This window comes from Herpailurus yagouaroundi, unplaced genomic scaffold (genome assembly GCF_014898765.1).
Source record: "Herpailurus yagouaroundi ecotype Mexico unplaced genomic scaffold, PumYag 184, whole genome shotgun sequence".
Classification (NCBI taxonomy): Eukaryota; Metazoa; Chordata; class Mammalia; order Carnivora; family Felidae; genus Herpailurus; species Herpailurus yagouaroundi.
The window spans coordinates 40,597,255-40,619,544 of NW_024412415.1; the positions used below are offsets into that span (position 1 = coordinate 40,597,255).

At 38.1% G+C, this 22,290-nt stretch overlaps 1 protein-coding gene across 1 annotated transcript in view; it reads left to right on the forward strand.

Moving 5' to 3' along the window:
* Nucleotides 1-22,290, forward strand: part of SCAPER (S-phase cyclin A associated protein in the ER) — a 512,156-nt gene that overhangs the window by 18,358 nt on the left and 471,508 nt on the right. Inside the window, exon 3 of the mRNA XM_040492187.1 lies at nt 5,628-5,825. The gene's annotated coding sequence lies outside the window, so the exon portion shown is untranslated. The remainder of the gene's footprint in view (nt 1-5,627; nt 5,826-22,290) is intronic.

Consider the following 22,290-nt stretch of genomic DNA (forward strand, 5'->3'; position numbering starts at 1 on the left):
GGAATTTAAAATTAAAAACACAATACCATTTATATTAAACTCCCTTGAATTAAATACATAAGTATAAATCTAAGAATGTATGTATGGATCTATATGAAAAAAACTATAAAACTCTGATGAAAGAAATCAAAGAACTAAATAAATGGAAAGGCATTCCATGTTCATGAACAGAAAGACTGAATATTGTCAAGATGTCATTTCTTCCCAGTTTTATGTGTAGATTCAGTATAATCCTGACAACTTATTTTATAGATACTGACAAACTGGTTTAAACTGTATGTGGAGTCAACGAAATATTGAAGAAGAACAAAGTTGGAGGACTGACACTACCCAACTTTCAGACTTTCTATAAAATTACAGTAATCAAGGCATGTGTTGTTGGCAAAACAATAGGTAAATGGATCATGGAAGAGAATAGAGAGCCCAGAAATAGACCCACATAAATAGCTAGCTACTGTTTAACACAGGAGCAAAGGCAATACAATGGAGCAAATATGGTTTTTTCAACAAATCATGCTAGACCAACTGGATGGACATCCATATGCAAAAAATGAATCTAGGCAGATACCTTATACCCTTCACAAAATTAAACCAAAAAATGGATCATAGACCTAAATGTAAAGTGCAAAAACTGTAACATTCCTGATAACATAGAAGACCTAAATGACCTTGGGTATGGTGATGAGATTTTAGATATAATATCAAATTTGTGATCCATGAAGGAAATCTTGATAAGCTACATTTAATTAAAATTAAAACTTTGCTCTACAAAAGACAATGTCAAGAGAATGAGAAGACAGGCCACAGACTGGGAGAAAATATTTGCAAAAGACACCCTTGTTAAAGGATTGTTATCCAAAATATATGAAGAACTCTTTAAACTCAAATAGTAAGATACAGTGTTATATTAGTTTTAGGTGTACAGTATACTGATTAAACAACACTGTATGTTAACTGCCCTAGAATTAAAATAATAAAAAACCTCAACGATAAAAAAACAAACTGATTAACAAACAGGCCAGAGGATATACAGAAGGCAGATCAGCCTATGAAAAGATACTCCACATCATATGGCATCAGGGAAATGTAAGTTAAAGCAACAATGAGATGTTACTACACACCCATTAGAATGGCCAAAATTGGGAATACTGATAACACCAGATGCTGGTAAAGATGTGGAATCACAGGAACTCTCATTCATTGCTCATGAGAATGCGCACTGGTATAGTCACTTAGGAAGACAGTCTGGCAGTTTATAAATTGCTAGTTTATAAAGTCTTATAAAACTAAACCTACTCTTACCATATAATCGAATAGTCATGGTCCTTGGTATTTACACAGAGGAGTTGAAAACTTAATGTCCACACAAAAATTTGCACATGGATGTTTATAGCAACTTTATTCATAATTGTCAAAACTTGGAAAAAACCAAGATGTCTTTCAGTAGGTGAATGGATAAATAAGCTGTGGTATATCCAGGCAATGGAATGTTATTCAGTAAAAAGAAAAGAGCTATCAAGCTATAAAAAGACATGGGGGGGGGGTGCCTGAGTGGCCTAGTCAGTTAAGCGCCCGACTTAAGCTCAGGTCATGATCTCACGGTTTGTGGGTTTGAGCCCTGTGTCAGCTCTGTGCTGACGGCTCAGACCCTGGAGCCTGCTTCAGATTATGTCTCCCTCTCTCTCTGCCCCTCCCCTGCTCACACTCTGTCTCTTAAAATGGATGTTAAAAAAAGAAAAAAGTCATGGAGGAACTTTATTATTATTTTAAAAAATTTTTTAAATTGTTTATTTTTGAGAGAGATACAGAGCATGAGCAGGGGAGGGGCAGAGAGAGAGGGTGACACAGAATTTGAAGCAGTCTCTAGACACTGAGCCGTCAGCACAGAGCCTGACTTGGGGTCTTGAACTCATGAGCTGAGCCATGAGATCATGACCTCAGCTAAAGTTGGAGGCTTAACCGACTGAGCCACCCAGGCACTCTGACATGGAAGAACTTTAAATGCTTACTACCAAGTGAAAGAATCCAACCTCAAAAGGGTACATACCATATGTTTATATGGCATTCTAGAAAAGGCAAAACTGTGGAGACAAGATCAGTGGGGTGGACGCTGCCCAGTAAACATCATTAAAGTCTTCCCCCTCACCACCATCGTGTCTAAGTCAGAGTCTCCCAAAGAGCCTGAACAGCTGTGGAAGCTTTTCACCGGAGGTTTGAGCTTTGAAACAACTGATGAGAATCTGAGGAGCCATTTTGAGCAATGGGGAACGCTTATGGACTGTGTGGTAATGGGAGGTCCAAACACCAAACACTCCAGAGGCTTTGGGTTTATCACGTATGCCACTGTGGAAGAGGTGGATGCAGCCATGAATGCAGAGCCACATAGGGTGGATGGAAGAGTTGTAGAACCAAAGACGGCTGTCTCAAGAGAAGATTCTCAAAGACCTGGTGCCCACTTAACTGTGAAGAAGATTTTTGTCGGTGGCATTAGAGAAGACACTGAAGGTCATCATCTAAGAGATTATTTTGAACAGTATGGGAAAATTGAAGTGATTGAAATCATGACTGACTGAGGCAGTGGTAAAAAAAGGGGCTTTGCTTTTGTAACATTTGATGACCATGACTCTGTAGACAAGATTGTCATTCAAAAATACCGTACTGTGAATGGCCACAAATGTGAAGTAAGGAAAGCTGTATCTAAGCAAGAGATGGCTGGTGCTTCATCCAGCCAAAGAGGTTGAAGTGGTTCTGGAAACCTTGGTGGTGGTCATGGAGGTGGTTTTGGTGGGAATGACAACAGTGGTCATGGAGGAAACATGAGTGGGCGAGGTGGCTTTGGTGGCAGTTGAGGAGGTGGTAGATATGGTGGCAGTGGAAATGGCTATAATGGATTTGGTAATTTGGTAATGATGGAAGCAACTTTGGAGGTGGTGGAAGCTATAACGATTTTGGCAATCACAAAAATCAGTCAATGAACCCTTCTGAGAGAGATGAGTCAGAAATCTCAATTTCTCCCCTCCTCTTTCACTCTCCTTACCTTTATTCTTCCTCTTTCCCTCAAGAGTCATTGATTAAAACAGTATAATGTCACGGAATTCAGTTGTGTCAAACCTTTCTCACCAATTTAGATTGCTTTGTCTTCTTGAGGATCTTGAAAGCAGCTTACTACAGTGAGCTGTAGTAAGGGGATAATTCTCTGATTTTGAATCTTGGTTTTATCACTTAGTGTGAGACCTTGTGTTCATTTCCTAATTTAGTTAAACCTGAGTTTTCTCTTCTGTAAAATGGAGATAATAAAGTTACCTATTATATAAAATTGCTTCAAAGATTAAATGAAGTGTAACTGTGTGGAAAGCACTTAGCACAGTGCCTGGCACATAGCAAGTATACCATGAATGTTAGATGCTGCTGCAGTTATTTATTATCATTGCTATTATTTTTATCATTGGTAAGTAAGAGCCATGTACTTTGGAACTCTATAGTGACTTAATCTCTACAATTTGATTTATCTGTTCCACTCTTTTTCACAAATTTGACAATTTTGCCATTAGTTTATTCCCATTTTTTTCTATGAGCACATTTCTTCTCTTATTCATCTTTCCCACTATAATCATACCTAACATTATTTGGGCACTAATTGTATGCTAGGTGCTATGTGAAATGCTTTATGAACATTGGAGTAGAAGTTGGAAGACTAGGTTCTAGTCCTGGTTCCATCACTCACCCTTTGACCTGCTAAAAAATTCAATCTTTCTGAGCCTCAGTTTTGTTATCTATATAGGAATAATAAATATTTGTCCTGTATTTACAGTTTGTTGGAATGATTAAATGATAAGTCTTCAAAATCCTTTGATAAAATATAAATAAGCATGCAAGTATAAAGTATTACCATTGTTGCAAAGTTAAACATCAAATTTGCATAGCATATTGCCCTGTAGATGGAATTTTCTAACTGTAGTTTTTTGCCTTACTAGCAACTTTCCTAGTAAAAGCTTCACATAGAGCAGTCACAGAGAATAGAAACATCTTAACCTGCAAGCAGTAGTGGCTATTCTACATTGTAAGCAGGGATGGCAAAATGTTTGAATCATATACACATGGTTGCGTGACAAGGTAAATGCATAAATGGGTGGAAATGAGTGAAAGTACTTTTGAGAATTCATAAGATTAGAATCTAAAGTCACAGGAAGCTACTAGCTCTTTGCTGATCAGTGTAGAACAACTTCATGAAGGAGGCACAATTTGGGAAACTTCACAAATTAACTTTAACTTTGGATGGTGTATGGGAAGAGAGGTGAAATGGTCTGGGCTGTATGGTAAAGGGCTGGCGGCACAGGGCCTGCATTACCTTACACGCAGTGTAAATGGTAAGCAGTGTTTTTGTGGAACTCTAATGGGAAGATGGTCTCCTGTGGCTATATGATCTTTGACAAATGAGCCTCTGAACCTCAGTTTTCTGAACTATAAAGTGGAGCTAATAATACATAGTTTATGAATTGTTTGAAGGAGGTTAGAAGATTATGTAAAGTTGCTTTATGATGTTTTGTTGTCCCTGTTATCAGGAGAGTGGACAGAATTGAGCTTTACTTTGGGATAGATGCTAGTTGAATGGGATTTTGAATTTGGTTTAATCCAAGGAAGGGATATTTGCCATAGTAATAAAATTATTTACTACTAGGGCCAGAAAGAACTGGGAAAGCAAGTGAGGCAAAGATTTTGTGGATTGTTGATAATCACTTCAAATTTTATTGCTTGAGTATTGAGAATTTGGACCTGGGCTAGGGCTATCACATAAAATGTTTGCTAGTTTTCGTTTGTGAAATCTGGTTGGGGGACTGTGGAGGGAGGGTAAGCAGCTCCATCTCAACCTCCTAAATGCGTATATATCTGTGTATGTATGTATACTTTATTTGCTTCCTTTTTGGTGTTAAAGATTCTGTGTAAACCAAAGATTGGCTATAAAAGATTTACGAAGTTTAGGAATTGCTGTTATATTGAAGACCAGAGCCTAAAACAAAACAGGAGGGTATTAGCCTGTTTCGGCTACTGTCCACTCTAGAGCTCTTCTATGAAAAAGAAAAACAAGCAATCAGGAATGATACACACACATACAAAACAACCCAAAGAAACCTGGGATTGTTTGTTGCTCTTACTGTAGTAGAGGGTTAATATTCATTTAGTTTTCAGTTTAAGTAGCCACAGAAAGATAAGCAACTCTTTTGTACTTTTGAATTTCGGTCTTTATGTAAACTACATGCTTTTTGGTGGAATGACTCTGTGGTAGAGTCTGTAAAACTATAGAATGTAATCTTTATTTTCAAAGCTTGCCAGTGCAACTGAGCATAGAATGGGTCCTTTAGTGCTCCTTTTTGACTAAGGGTCTGTTAACTGTTGAAGCCATGCTAATCTTCAGTAAGACATGTCTGAAATAAAAACATGTCCTTAAAAACCTGCTGGATTTAAGATGAGAAGCTTCGTTTTGATGAATTCAGTGTGGTGTAAGATAAAAAGAAGAATGTCACGTTTTTAAGTATTTATGTTGAAAAATGTGTTTTATACAAAAGTCCAATCCCTGAAGGCTTTTACAAAATATTTTTATACGTTTATGTTTTGTTTTATCTTACCAGAATGTTGGAGTAGACTGTAAGATAACATCATCTACAACTGGAGATAAACACTTTGATAAAAGTCCCACCAAAGCACGGCATCCTCGGAAAATTGATCTAAGAGCTAGATACTGGGCATTTCTTTTTGACAATCTTCGCCGGGCAGTAGATGAAATATATGAAACTTGTGAATCAGATCAGAGTGTGGTAGAATGTAAGGTAAGGTTTGCCTGGAGACTCTGAAAGTCAAAATCTCTAATTTTTGTTACACCTGACATGATCATTTTCCTCAGTATGCAGTACTGTATTGTTAACTATCAGTGTCATCATGCTGTATATTAGATCCTCACAACTTATTCATCTTATAACTGAAATTTTGTACCCTTTCATCAGCTCTATCTTCCCCACTCCTTGGAACCACTATTCTACCCTCCTTCTATGACATCTTCAGGTTTTTTTGGTTTTGATTTTTTTGAGTACCCCCCCTTTTTTTTTGTATTACCTTAATATTCTGTGCAAGATTTGGTAGAAAGCTGTGTTAATACATATTCCTGGGCCAGAAACCAAAAAGATGGATACACACACACACACACCCCACACAAAATTATTTTGCAAATCTCTCTTATCTGCATTTTCCATTAGTACTGTAGGTGGCACTAGTGAGATTTTCACATTCTTTGGTTTCATGTTTAATGTCTTTAATTGGGCATTGCTCCCTTTCTGCTACCATTCTGATCACTCTCCTAATTCACTGTGGTCAGGGAAAAGTGAGATTGATAGCTAACCATAAACGATCCTGGGTGGGATTGGGATGTCATTCTAAGGTGTGTTTTCCAATTTCGGATAACCTTGTGTTTGTAATAGGACATTAAACACATAGTACAATCTGTTTCTAAAAATTCACTAAAAAGCCTTACCTTTTAGTAAGTAGAACTATATGCTATCTTATTTAATACTGAATGAAATTATTTTGAGGAAAGCCAGAGTGTTACGTCTTCATAGAAATATCTTTATAGAGATAGCTTGTTTTTACAGTGAACAGGATTGAAAACCCTGGAATTCATTATTTAACTTTTGAAAAATATGAAGGGTCTAAGAAAAGTTACATGTTGAAACAGGAGCTGTGTTTCCTCTGTAATTGGAAACAGCCAGAATAGGTTTTAGAATAGTTTAAAAATATCATTCATTAGAAGCAGGTTTCAGAATGAAAAGTAATTGAAATCACCCAAATTTATAGTCTGTTTGTCACAATTTTGTTATTATCGCCATGTAAAAATTTTTATGTTTAAAAAATATGTTTAGGCAAAATCATAACCTTGGAGTTTAATGAGTCAGCATGTTGTGGTAGAAAACACTATTGACCTTAATTTTAGGTTACAGTTTCTTCTATAAAATGAGCATGTGGACCTAGATAATTTCTTTTTTATTTATTTATTTTCATTTATTTATTTATTTGTTTACTTAAAATCTTATTTTTTTAAATTGACATCCAAAAAAAACAAAAACAAAAACAAAATAAATTGACATCCAAATTAGTAAGTAAGCCATAGAAATCAGTTAGATCAGGAAATTCTTTGATTTTTGTATTTAAAAACAACAAAAGGTTGAAGAAATAAAATTTGTTTGTAACATGTGTACTTCTTTATAGAAGTGAGTTTGACCAATTGCAATCATGTTTCTACCATGAGCAGAAACCCTTGCAACTGTCTGAATTTTGGTCTCTCTCGTTCATCTACCAAAACTTTGTGAAAATTTAATAACGATAGATCTTTTTTTTGTGCAAGGTATAGATTATAAAAGTAGAGAAGGTTTTGACAAAGAGAGAGTAGTACAGATGTGTTCTTTATTTTTTGTATTGCTCCAAGATGCTCAAAGGCTTATGCTGGGAAATAAAATCTGAGAGCTTAAAAGCTGATTTTCATACCCAACTCTGCTCTTCTCCCCATCCAGGACTTAACAGGTGGTGAGGTAAAAAGATATAGTTTGGTCTGAGCATGTGCTGGCTGTGTAATAACTAAAATTCTTTTATTTTTATTTTTCTTTAGCTCTGTCCTTACTATAAAAGCGCTTTATTTCTTATCTCATTTGATTAGTACCTTTCTGAGACAAAAAACCCAGAGAGTTTTCCTCACTGTGCAGGTAGATTCAACTCTTGTTTTGTGAATTTACTGACAAGATTTACCCCTATTTGTGATTTTTGTGTTTTAGCCTTATTAAGTAATCACAGTTCAGTTCTTTGTCTCATGAGTAAAATGCAGTTAACAACACCTGTATTATGTAATTCACATGCTAAGTATAGCCTGATAGTGGAAAGTATGTTTTTTATTTCAGCTAGGATGGCTGACCAGAGCTCCACTGTATAATCAAGAGGCTAAATTTCTAATTGTTTTAGTTTGAAGATGTGCCTTTTATGCCGTCATCCACTTCCCTGTATGACTTGCTAAGAATTGATGTTTCAGCAAAACTGTAACCACCACCATTGCATTTCCCCATCTCCTTTATAAATTGGGCTAGAGGATGGGCTAGGGCAGATTGCCTTTTAGAGAGTACATAGTTAATGAAGCGGTAGCCATCCTCTCACCTTGTTCTCACCAAAGTTTGAGGTGGTTTTGAATTTCTTGTAAAGTTTGTGAGTATGGCTGCAAGAATGAGAGACTGGCATCTTATTCTCTGGCTGGATCTTTGCTATGCTGACTGATTTTGATGCCTTTGGAATGTGTTGAATGAGTTTGGGGGAAAGTATCCTGGGTACACATTGTCTTTCTTTTCCCTGTTTCCCATTTTAGCCTGGGGGGTCTGGATGTGTGGCTCTGGAATATTGGGTATAGAGACTGGTGTATGTATCTGCTTTAGAGATTTCATAACACTATAGGCTTTCTGGCATAACTCATGCCAGCTGGGCTTGAAGGGACTATACAATAATATGTCTTGAAAGGAGATGGGATGGGAGTTATCATTGAGCAAGTAAAGAGGACCTCCAGTGAGTCTGACGATTTATGTGAGGGAAGGAGAGTGGACATTGGTGAAGATGTTGTAGTCAGAGGGGCTTCCTATGGGGACAGTTGGTTAGGTGAGAATATGCAAAATGCTGGTGGAGTTGGGGCAGATACTGGTTGGGTAGAGGGAGCCAGGGTGACCTGAACACTGCCTAGAGAACCACATATGCTACCTGTGCAGAAATCACCATCTACTGCAGAGATCAGTAGAGACCAGTGACCTCAGACTGAGTTAGAGAAAGATTAGGGATATATCTCTGCCTGGCAGCACTTGACTCTCTTGGCAGTCAGCATTACTTTTGTCTCTGGAGAAGGACAGGCTGATGACTATAGCAGGTCACTAATATTTGGTGAACTCTTGTAAGTAGAATATTGCTCTGTTCCCACAGCTGCTGCACATGGCAAAGCACATAAAGTTTGTGAATGTAGGAGAGTGAGAAGGAGAGTACAGGGGAAGAAGAGAGGAACCAATGAGAACAAGCCATACCCTTCCCACTACCAGCATCTGCTAAAGGCCATGTAATTCTCACTTGTGCTTAATAGGCAGGTTGACTGTAGATGGGATTTAAAAACTGCGCTTTGAGAATTGAATATAATTGGAAAATTGTGGAATTTCACTGAGCATACTCAAGAAGTTTAGTATTCAACTTAGTATTTAAGTAAGGTTATAGGGAAAAATATAAAAGTATTCTATGTTTCTATCTTGGTGAGTTGAGACTTCTCAGTCCAACAAGGAGTAAAGTGAGATGTGAGGAAATGCTTTGGAAGATATGACACGCACTGAAAAGAAACTTCAAGGGCTTCTAGGTGGCTCATTGGTTGAGCATCTGACTCTTGATTTTGGCTCAGGCTATGATCCCAGGTTGTGGGACCAAACCCTGCCTTGGGCTCTGTGCTGAGCATGGAACCTGCTTAGGATTTTCTCTCTCTCTCCCTCTGCCCCTCTTTCCTGCTCACACTCTCTCTAAAATTAAATAAAAGGAACTTTATACTTAGATATAAGGAGAATGTCACAGTTGGGAAAATAGAGGTCCAGAGACAGAGAAAGAATACTCGTGGAGATAGGAAGAAGACCAGGAGAATAGGAATGTCCTGAAAGCCATGAAAGAAGTGCTATTGGAGAGGTCATGAATGATTGCAGTTGAGAGAAAGCTTTTTCAGTTTGGCCTTCAAGAACAGTAGATAGGATCAAGGCAAAGATTTGTGTTAACAATTTGAAATTCCTTCTGATGAGTTCCTTGCCCTTTTTATTTTTGAAAAGTAGGAGGTATGGGCTGTTGGTTGCAGCCCTGAAGGTCACAGTTTTGATGGGAAATTTTTCTCTTTCCTGTATCTTCAGTTTTCCTTATTAGATTCCTTCCTAGTCAGCATTTAACATGCTTATTTCTCTTCCATAGTAAATAAGAACAATAAAAGCCCAAACCCTTTCTCTACTTATCCTTTCATCTCTTATCCCACCCCCATGTTTCTCCTTTCCTTCTTAGCCAAGTTTCATGGAAGAACTTTGTGTATTTGCTGCCTCCATTTCCTTTTCTTCCAGGTACTCATTAGACTACTCCAACCTGGTATAACATCCTATCAGAGCTCCAGTTAAGCTCTTGTTAAAGTGGTTGTTCCTCTCAGTGTTACTAAGCCCAGTAGATGTTTTTCGGCTCCTTCCATGATCTTTGAGTAGCATTTCACACTGTTGACCACTTCCCTCTTCTTTTAGCACTCTCTCGTTTGACTTTTATGAAATAATCTCTGCTATTTTTTTTTCCTCTTTGTTGGCTGCTACTTCTGCCTCTTTTTTTTTTTTTTTTTTTTTTTTTTTTTTTTTTTTTTTTTTTTTTTGGTTTTTTGCTTTTCCCACCTGATCTTTAACTGTTGGGAGGTCATTCAGTCTCCTTTTAGTCCATCTTCTTTTTTCACTATCACATACTTTCTCTCTTGGCAGTTTTCTCCATGCCATGGCTTAATTTACCACTCATTTGCTGATGAGTCTTAGTATATATCTCTAGCTTACACCTTTCTTCTCATTTTTAGGCCTGTATATCCAACTTGCCTAGTTGGGACCTCCAGTTGGATATCTCACAAGCATATCAAACTGACTTACAAAAAAACTAAGTTCATGATCTCTTCTTCTACCTGAAGGTGTATTTCTCTCTCCTGAATGGGCCTCTACCCCCCCCCCCCCCTTTTACCTCACTCACGCCAGCCACTGTCCAATGAATTACCTCCTAAATCTTTCTAATCTGTATACTTTCATTTCTCATATTTTATGATTCAGTGTTAAAGTTTAGAGATAGATAGGTTTCATTTTAGTCTGTTTAACATGACACTTAATTGTTGATTTATGGTTGACAAATCTTTGTTTCTTATACCTGGTTCTCATATATATTATACTCAATAGAGCATGGATTATTTTCTTTTTGGGTATTTGGAATAACTTAATAACTTGATCTCACAGTTACCATGTCATAACTATTACTGGGGTCAGTTAAATCTGATTTTTCTTTTTTTTTTTTTTTTTAATTTTTTTTTTCAACGTTTATTTATTTTTGGGACAGAGAGAGAGCATGAACGGGGGAGGGGCAGAGAGAGAGGGAGACACAGAATCGGAAACAGGCTCCAGGCCCTGAGCCATCAGCCCAGAGCCTGACACGGGGCTCGAACTCACGGACCGCGAGATCGTGACCTGGCTGAAGTCGGACGCTTAACCGACTGCGCCACCCAGGTGCCCCTAAATCTGATTTTTCTGAGTTAAGAGCTTAGTTTTTAGGAGTAAGCATCATACCATTTTATACCATACTTCACTCTTATTTATTTATTTAGGTATAAGTGTAACTTTAAAAAATGTTTTATTAGTTACAGGTGTACTATATAGTGATAACAACAGTTCGTTACATTATCTGGTGCTCATAATGACATGTACACTCCTCAATCCCAATCACCTATTTAACTCAACACCCCCCCCCCCCCCCATCCTCTACCCTCTGGTAACCATCAGTTCTCTATAATTTAGAGTCTGTATCTTGGTTTCTGTCTCTTTTTTTCCCTTTGCTTGCCTGTTTTGGTTTTTAAATTCCACATATGAGTGAAATCATATGGTATTTGTCTTTGACTGACTTATTTCGCTTAGCATTATACTCTCTAGCTTCATCTATATCATTGTAAATGGCAAGCTTTCATTCTTTTTGATGGGTCAGTAAAATTCCATTGTATGTATATACCACATCTCATCTTTATCCATTCATCAGTCGATGGACATTTGGGCTCTCTCCATAGTTTGGTTATTGTTGATAATGCTGCTATAAACATTCCAGTGCATGTACCCCTTCAAATATGTATTTTTGTATCCTTTGGGTAAATACCTAATAGTGCCATTGCTGGATCATAGGGTAGTTTTAGTTTTAGTTTTTTGAGGAACCTCTGTTGTCCAGAGTGGCTGTACCAGTTTGCATTCCCACCAACAGTGCCAGAGGGTTCCCCTTTCTATGCAGTTTCTCATATTGTTAATTTTAGCCATTTTGTTAGGTGTGAGGTAGTGTCTCACCTCACAAATGAAATTGTGATTTTGATTTGTATTTTCCTGATGATGACTGATGTTGAACATCTTTGTATGTGTCTGTTAGCCATCTGGATGTCTTTGGAAAAGTATCTGTTCATACACCTTCTCATTTCTTTACTGGGTTATTTGTTTTTTGGGGGTGTGGAGTTTAATAAGTTCCTTATAGATTTTGGATACTAACTCTTTATCAGAAAGGTTGTTTGCATATATCTACTCCCATTCTGTAGGGTGCCTTTTAGGTTTGTTGATTATTTCCTTTGCTGTGAAGCTTTTTATCTTTTTTTTTTTTTTTTTTTTGGAGAGGGCACAAGGGAGCCAGCGGCAGAGAGAGAGAAGTGGTGTTCACCTGGAGCTCATGTTTTACCTGCAGTGGGGCTTGAACTTGCCTGAAGTGGGGCTCGAGCTCTCCTAAAGTGGGGCTCAAGCTGTCCTGAAGTGGAGCTCGAGCTCGCCCAAAGTGGTATTCAAGCTCATCCAGTATTGGACTCAAACTCACGAACTGTGAGATCACGACCTGAGCCAAAGTCAGATGCTTAATGACTGAGCCACCCAGGCACCCAGAAGCTTTTTATCTTGATGAGGTCCCAATAGTTCATGTTTGCTTTTGTTTCCCTTGCCTTCAGCCACGTGTCTAGCAAGAAGTTGCTCCTGTGGAGGTCAAAAGGTTGCTGGCTGTGGTCTCCTCTAGCATTTCAGTAGCTTCCTGTTTCACGTTTAGGTTTTTCATTCATTTTGAATTTATTTTTGTGTATGGTGTAAGAGAGTGGTTGAGTTTCATTCTTTCCATGTCACCATCTGGTTTTCCAAGTACCATTTACTGAAGAGACTTTTTTCCATTGGATATTCCTTCCTGCTTATATAGTTGTGGGTTCATTTCTGGGTTTTCTATTCTATTCCATTGATCTATGTGTCTGTTTTTGTGCCAGTACCATACTGTCTTGATGACAACAGCATTGTAATATAGCTTGAAATCCAGAATTTTGATGCCTCCAGTTTTGTTTTTCTTTTCCAAGATTGCTTTGGCTATTCAGAGTCTTTCTGATTCCATGCAAATTTTAGGATTGTTTGTTCTAGCTCTACAAAAAATGCTGATGGTATTTTGATAGGGATTGCATTAAATGTAGATTGCTTTGGGTAGTATAAACATTTTAACAGTGTTTGTTCTTCCAGTCCATGAACATGGAATACTTTTCCATTTCTTTATGTCTTCTTTAATTTCTTTCATAAGTGTTCTATAGTTTTCAGAGAACAGATCTCTTACCTCTTTAGTTAGCTTTATTCCTAGATATCTTACTGGTTTTGGTGCAGTTGCAAATGGGATAGATTCCTTGATTTCTTTTTCTGGTGCTTCTTTATTGGTCTATAGAAATACAACAGAGTTCTTCATATTGATTTTATATCCTTTGACTTTGCTGAATTCAGTCTTAGTTCTCACAGTTTTTAGTGGAGTCTTTTGGTTTTTCTACATAGAGTATCATGTCATTTACAAATAGTGAAAGTTTTGACTTCTTCCTTGCTGATCTGTATGCCCCTTATTTCTTTTGTTGTCTGATTACTGAGGCTAAGACTTCCAGTACTATGTTAAATAATAATGGTGAGAATAGACATCCTTGTCTTGTTTCTGGCAGTAGGGGAAAGGCTCTCAGTTTTTTTGCCAAGGAGGATAATATTAGCTGTGAGTCTTTTGTATATGGCCTTTATGATGTAGAGGTGTGTTCTATCTATCCCTACTTTGTTGAGGGTTTTTTAGTCAAGAATGGATGCTGTTACTTTATCTATTGAGAGGATCATATGGTTCTTATCTTTTCTTTTATTAATGTGGTGTATCATGCTGATTGATTTGTGAATATTGAACCAGCACTTTAGCCCAGGAGTAAATCCCACTTGATAATGGTAAATAATTCTTTGAATGTACTTTGGAATTCAGTTAGCTAGTATCTTGTTAAGAGTTTTGCATTCATGTTCATCAAGGATATTGGTCTATAATTCTCCTTTTTAGTGGGGACTTTGTCTGGTTTTGGAATCAAGGTAATGCTGGTTTTGTAGAATGAGTTTGGAAATTTTTCTGCATTTCTATTTTTGGGAACAGTTTGAGGAGAAAAGGTATTAATGTTTGGTAGAATTCCCCTGGGAAGCCATCTGGGCCAGGACTCTTGTTTGCTGGGAGATTTTTTGATTACTGTTTCCGTTTCTTTGCTGGTTATGGGTCTGTTCAAATTTTCTTTTTCTTCCTGTTTCACAGTTTTGGTGGTTTGCGAGCTTCTAGGAATTTGTCCATTTCTTCCAGATTGCCCAGTTTGTTGTCATATAATTTTCCATAGTATTCTCTTATAATTGTTTGAATTTCTGTGGTGTTGGTTGTGATTGCTCCTCTTCTATTCGTGATTTGATCTCTTTGGGTCCTTTCTCTTTTTGATAAGTCTACCTAGGGGGTTATCAATTTAGTTTATTCTTTCAAACACCAGCTCTTGTTGATCTGTTCTACCAGGTTTGGTTTTTTTTGGTATCAATTATTTCTTTTTTTTTTTTTTTTTTTTAAATTTTTTTTTAACGTTTATTTATTTTTGAGACAGAGAGAGACAGAGCATGAATGGGGGAGGGACAGAGAGAGAGGGAGACACAGAATCGGAAGCAGGCTCCAGGCTCTGAGCCATCAGCCCAGAGCCCGACGCGGGGCTCGAACTCACGGACCGCGAGATCGTGACCTGAGCTGAAGTCGGATGCTTAACCGACTGAGCCACCCAGGCGCCCTGGTATCAATTATTTCTGTTCTAATCTTTATTATTTCTCTTCCACTGGCTTTACACTTTATTTGCTGTTCCTTTTTTAGTTCCTTTGTGTGTAAAGTTAGGTTGTGTATTTGGAACATTTCTTCCTTCTTTAGGAACGCCTGGATTGCAATAACTTCCCTCTTAGGACTGCCTTTGCTGCATCCCAAAGGTTTTGGACTGTCGTATTTTCATTTTCCTTTGCTTCCATGTATTTAAAATTTCTTCTTTAAACTTAACAGGAACCCATGGGGGAGGGGAAGGAAAAAAAAAAGAGAGAGGTTAGAGTAGGAGAGAGCCAAAGCATAAGAGACTCTTAAAAACAGAACAAACTGAGGGCTGATGGGGGGTGGGAGGGAGGGGAGGATGGGTGATGGGTATTGAAGAGGGCATCTTTTGGGATGAGCACTGGGTGTTGTTGTTTTTTTTTATAATGCTCATAGATTTTATTATGAAATTAACATTCATAGCTATGATATACTACACACATTATCACAGCTTACACATATTCTGAAACTAAAAACAGAGCTGGGATGTAGAAGGTCCAAGTTTGCAGTTTTAAAATGCAGCAGGGCCAGAATTATCAACACATAGAATCAAAATGAGCTACAGGGAAAATAATATCCTTGAGTTACACTTTGTCTTCTCTTTGCACTGGCCATGTTCAGTCTCAATGAATTTCTGTTTGTCACATGATTTTTGTAACAGCAACTGCCCTGTACTTCTCACAGCGTTTCTTCAATGGTAAAATCTCTTATAATTCTCATTTCTTAAGAAAAAAAATTAGAACAGAGATATTCATATGGACAGCACAGCCAGGTAGTCAGCACAGTAGGCCTGAGGCTGGAGAAGACAGGTACCCAAAGGCCCATTTATACATACTTTTGCTCTAGATTATCAGCTTCCTTGGACATCAAAGGTCTATAATGGTATCAGAATTTAAGGAGCCACAGGGAATCAATGGGTGACTTTAAGATTCTTTTCATGTTTGAGATGACATGATAGTTAAGACAAGTAAACTGCCCTTGAAGAGAAGGTGCTAATTATAGTACATGCATCCTTTGTATATCCCCATGCACTGTACTTATAGGTGCTTATCCCTTACTTAGAATATGCAATGTGGTTTTCAACAACTATGAACTGAGTGTCTAAGAAGTCAGATCATGGGGTAAAAAAAGAAACACATTTCTCAGCCTTCTTAAGGCTGAGTATCTTATGGGAATACCTACTTCTGACTCAGTCACACAACGAAATATGAAATTAGTCCCAAGAAAAAGCTTCAGAAGAAAAGAGATACATGGGGTTATGTGTAATGATCAAGAAAAGATTTCCCATATTCAAGGGCAAAGCAAGCTTTCCTAAGAAAACGCTTTGGAGCTAAGACAGGAGGCCTGACCAGGAGCAAAGTCTATAAAAGGGAGAAGGAAGCATGTGTGTAAAAAGGAGTAAATGTTTCCAGACGATGTAGTCGGAGGAAGCAGGACACCGCTGAGGGGCTGTAAGAAGGTTTGAGTGACTGAAGCACAGAACAGGGTGAGAGGTCTGGTCTGGGAAGAGGCTACCAAGCCACAATAGGGGCCAGACCATGATCTTATGTATTGCAGGCTGTTTTTTTTTTTTTTTTCCAATATATGAAATTTATTGTCAAATTGGTTTCCATACAACAGGAGCACTGGGTGTTGTTTGGAAACCAATTTGACAATAAATTTCATATATTGAAAAAAAATAAAAATAAAAAAATAAAATTTCTTCTTTAATTTCCTGGTTAACCCATTCATTCTTTAGTAGGATGTTCTTTAAAATTTTTTTTTAATGTTTATTTATTTTTGAGAGAGAGAGAGCACAAGCAGGGGAAGGGCAGAGAGAGGGAAACACAGAATCTGAAGCAGGCCCCAGGCTCTGAGCTGTTAGCACAGAGCCTAACGTGGGACTCGAACCCACAAATCATGAGACCTGACCTGAGCCGAAGTCGGACACTTAACCGACTGAGTCACCCACTCACCTCAGTAGGATGTTCTTTAGTCTCCAAGTATGTGATGGCTTTTCAAATTTTTTCTTGGGGTTGATGTCGAGTTTCATAGTGTTGTGATCTGAAAATATACATGGTATGATCTTGATCTTTTTGTATTTGTCGAGGGCTGATTTGTGACCCGGTACATGATCTATTCTGGAGAATGTTTCATGTACACTTGAGAAGAATGTGTATTCTGCTGCTTTAGGATGAGATGTCTGAATATATCTGTTAAGTCCATCTGGTCTAATGTGCCATTCAAAGCCATTGTTTCCTTGATGATTGTCTGCTTAGATGATCTGTCCATTGCTTTAAGTGGGATGTTAAAGTCCCCTTCTATTTTATTATTATCAATGAGTTTCTCTTTTTTCAATTTTATTTTTTTAATTTACATCCAAATTAGTTAGCATATAGTGTAACAGTGATTTCAGGAGTAGATTCCTTAATGCCCCTTACCCATTTAGCCCATTCCTCCTCCCACAACCCCTCCAGTAGCCCTCTGTTTGTTCTCCATATTTAAGAGTCTCTTACCCTAACCCTGTTTTTATATTATTTTTGCTTCCCTTCCCTTATGTTCATCTGTTCTGTGTCTTAAAGTCCTCATATGAGTGAAGTCATATGATATTTGTCTTTCTCTAATTTCGCTTAGGAGAATACCCTCTAGTTCCATCCACATAGTTGCAAATGGCAAGACTTCATTCTTTTTTTTTTTTTTTAATTTTTTTTTCAACGTTTATTTATTTTTGGGACAGAGTGAGACAGAGCATGAACGGGGGAGGGGCAGAGAGAGAGGGAGACACAGATATGGAAACAGGCTCCAGGCTCTGAGCCATCAGCCCAGAGCCTGACGCGGGGCTCGAACTCCCGGACCGCGAAATCGTGACCTGGCTGAAGTCGGACGCTTAACGACTGCGCCACCCAGGCGCCCCGTGGACTTCATTCTTTTTGATTGCCGAGTAATACTCCATTGTGTGTGTGTGTGTGTGTGTGTGTGTGTGTGTGTATATGGATACATGCATGGATAAAGAAAATGTGTGTGTGTGTATGTATATATATATATATATACACACCACATTTTCTTTATCCATGCATCCATAGATAGACATTTGGGCTCTTTCCATACTTTGGCTATTGTTGATAGTGCTGCTATAAACATGGGGGTGCATGTGTCTCTTCGAAACAGCATACCTGTATCCCTTGGATAAATACCTAATAGTGCAATTGCTGGGTCGTAGGGTAGTTCTTTTTTTAATTTTTTGAGGAACCTCCATACTGTTTTCCAGAGTGGCTGCACCAGTTTGCATTCCCACCAACAATGCAAAAGAGATCCTCTCTCTCCACATCCTCGCCAACATCTGTTGTCGCCTGATTGTTAATGTTGGCCATTCTGACAGGCGTGAGGTGGTATCTCATTGTGGTTTTGATTTGTATTTCCCTGATGATGAGTGAAGTTGAGCATTTTTTCATGTGTCGGTTGGCCATCTGGCTGTCTTCTTTGGAGAAGTACCTATTCATGTCTTTTGCCCATTTCTTCACTGGATTATTTGTTTTTTGGGTGTTGAGTTTGATAGATTTTGGATACTAACCCTTTATCTGATGTGTCGTTTGCAAATATCTTCCCCCATTCTGTTGGCTGCCTTTTAATTTTTCTGATTGTTTCATTTGCTGTGTAGAAACTTTTTATTTTGATGAGGTCCCAAGAGTTCATTTTTGCTTTTGTTTCCCTTGCCTCTGGAGACGTGTTCAGTAAGAAGTTGCTGTGGCCAAGATCAAAGAGGTTTTTGCCTGCTTCCTCCTCGAGGATTTTGATGGCTTCCTGTCTTACGTTTAGGTCTTTCATCCGTTTTGAGTTTATTTTTGTGAATGGTGTAAGAAAGTGGTCTAGTTTCATTCTTCTGCATGTTGCTGTCCAGCTCTCCCAGCCCCATGTGTTAAAAGAGACTGTTTTTTTTTTTTTCCATTGGATATTCTTTCCTGCTTTGTCAAAGATTAGTTGGCTATATATTTGTGAGTCCATTTCTGGGTTCTCTGTTCTGTTCCATTGATCTGAGTGTGTGTTTTTGTGCCACAATGAGTTTCTTTTTAAAAAAAAAATTTTTTTAACATTTATTTATTTTCGAGAGACAGATCACAAGTGGGAGAGGGGCAGAGAGAGAGAAAGACACAGAATCTGAAGCAGCCTCCAGTCTCTGAGCTGTCAGCTCAAGCCTGATGTGGGGCTCAAAGCCACAACTGTGAGATCATGACCTGGGCTGAAGTTGGATGCCCAACCGACTGAACCACCCAGGCACCCCCACAATGAGTTTCTTTGTTTGTTTTTTAATTGAGTTATATATTTGGGTGCTTCACATTGGGGGCATAAATATTTATAATTGTTAGATCTTCTTTCCTTATTGTTAGATGGAAAGACGCCTTAATTATGATATAATGCCCTTCTTTATCTCTTGTTACAATCTTTGATTTAAAAATCTACCTTGTCTGATATAAGTATGGCTACTGCAGCTTTCTTTTGATGTCCATTAGCATGATAGATAGATGGTTCTCCATCCCCTTACTTTCAATCTGCAGGCATCCTTAGGTCTCAAATGAGTCTCTTGTGGCAGCATATAGACTACTTTTATTTTTTTTTATCCATTCTAATACCCTGTGTCTTTTGATTCGAGCATTTAGTCCATTTAATTTCAGGGTGATTATTGAAAGATGTGAATTTAGTGCCAGTGTGTTACCTGTAAAGTTAGTGTTTTTGGTGATACTCTTCAGTCCTTTTTAGTCTTTGTTGCTTTGGTATTTTAATTTCTCCAAAGATTCTCCCTTAAAATTTCTTACAGGGCTGGTTTAATGGTCATGAACTCCTTTAGTTTTTCTTTGTCTGGGAAACTCTTATCTCTCCTTCTGTCTTGAATGACAGCCTTGCTGAATAAAGAATTCTTGGCTGTATATTTATCCTGTTTAGCACATTGAATATATTCCTGCCGTACCTTTCTGACCTGCCAAGTTTCTGTATACAGATCTTCTGTGAACGTGTAGGTTAAGGGCTTTTTTCCCCTTGCTGCTTTCAGGATTCCTTTCTTGCCTGTGCATTTTGTGAATTTGAGTATGATTTGCCTTGGCAGTCATTGGCTTTTTTTTTTTCCTTTTTTTTTCAACATTTATTCATTTTTTTTTAAATGAAATTTATTGTCAAAGACACTGTGCTAACTACTTCACCCAGATCATCACACTTAATCCACACAATATTCCCACAGACCAGTACTGCTGTTCCTATTTTCAGAAAAGAAATCCAGGGTTTAGAGAGGTTAAATATGGCAGAGTAAGGGCCTCAATCCAGGCAGCCCCCCTGCTGAGCCTGAGCCTTTAACTACTTTACTACACTGTACTGAGGGTTAATCAAGATGACATGTGAAAGTGCTTGGAAATTAGAAAGCACTAAACAAGTGTGAGGGAATTTTTATTGCCACTTCCAGATACTTAGACAAGTGACCATGATTAGCCTTCATCCAATGTTAATAATTTAAACATTGTTTCCCCTTGTAACAGCTATTCAAAAGACAATACTCATATTCAGCAAAAGGTGCAAAAGTACCTGTGAAGGTGTTGGTTTTTTTTTTAATATGAAATTTATTGTCAAATTGGTTTCCATACAACAGTGCTCATCCCAACAGGTGCCCTCCTCATTGCCCATCACCCACTTTCCCCTCCCTCCCACCCCCCATCAACCCTCAGTTTATTCTCAGTTTTTAAGAGTCTCTTATGGTTTGCCTCGTTCCCTCTCTGTAACTTTTTTCCCCCTCCCCCTCCCCCATGGTCTTCTGTTAAGTTTCTCAGGATCCACATAAGAGTGAAAACATATGGTATCTTTCTCTGTATGACTTATTTCACTTAGCATAACACTCTTCAGTTCCATCCATGTTGCTACAAAAGGCCATATTTCATTCTTTCTCGTTGCCAAGTAGTATTCCATTGTATATATATATACCATAATTTCTTTATCCATTCATCAGTGATGGACATTTAGGCTCTTTCCATATTTTGGCTATTGTTGAAAGTGCTGCTATAAACATTGGAGTACAAGTGCCCCTATGCATCAGCACTCCTGTATCCCTTGGGTAAATTCCTAGCAGTGCTATTGCTGGGTCATAGGGTAGATCTATTTTTAATTTTTTGAGGAAATTCCACACTGTTTTCCAGAGCGGCTGCACCAGTTTGCATTCCCACCAACAGTGCAAGAGGGTTCCCATTTCTCCACATCCTCACCAGCATCCATAGTCTCCTGATTTGTTCATTTTAGCCACTCTGACTGGTGTGAGGTGGTATCTGAGTAGTTTTGATTTGTATTTCCCTGATGAGGAGTGACATTGAGCATCTTTACATGTGCCTGTTGGCCATATGGATGTCTTCTTTAGAGAAGTGTCTATTTACGTGTTCTGCCCATTTCTTCATAGGATTATTTGTTTTTCGGGTGTGGAGTTTGGTGAGTTCTTTATAGATTTTGGATAATAGCCCTTTGTCGTCTGATATGTCATTTGGAACTATTGTCTCCCATTCTGTTGGTTGCCTTTTAGTTTTGTTGATTGTTTCCTTTGCAGTGCAGAAGCTTTTTATTTTCATGAGGTCCCAATAGTTCATTTTTGCTATAATTCCCTTGCCTTTGGAGATGTGTCAAGTAAGGAATTGCTGCGGCTGAGGTCAGAGAGGTTTTTTCCTGCTTTCTCCTCTAGGGTTTTGATGGTTTTCTGTCTCACCAGGAAATGTCCTTCATCCATTTTGAGTTTATTTTTGTGAATGGTGTGAGAAAGTGGTCTAGTTTCATTCTTCTGCATGTTGCTGTCCAGTTCTCCCAGCACCATTTGTTAAAGAGACTGTTTTTCTTTTCTATTGGATATTCTTTCCTGCTTTGTCAAAGATTAGTTGGCCATACTTTCGTGGGTCCAATTCTGGAGTCTCTATTCTATTCCGTTGGTCTACGTGTCTGTTTTTGTGGCAATACCATGATGTCTTAATGATTACAGGTTTGCAGTAGAGGCTAAAGTCTGGGGTTGTGATGCCTCCCACTTTGGTCTTCTTCTTCAATACTACTTTGGCTATTCAGGGCCTTTTGTGGTTCCATACAAATTTTAGGATTGCTTATTCTAGCTTCGAGAAGAATGCTGGTACAACTTTGATTGGGATTGCATTGAATGTGTAGATAGCTTTGGGTAGTATTGACGTTTTAACAATATTTATTCTTCCAATCCATGAGCACGGAATGTTTTTCCATTTCTTTGTATCTTCTTCAGTTTCCTTCATAAGCTTTCTATAGTTTTCAGCATACAGATCTTTTAAATTTTTTTTTTCAACGTTTATGTATTTTTGGGACAGA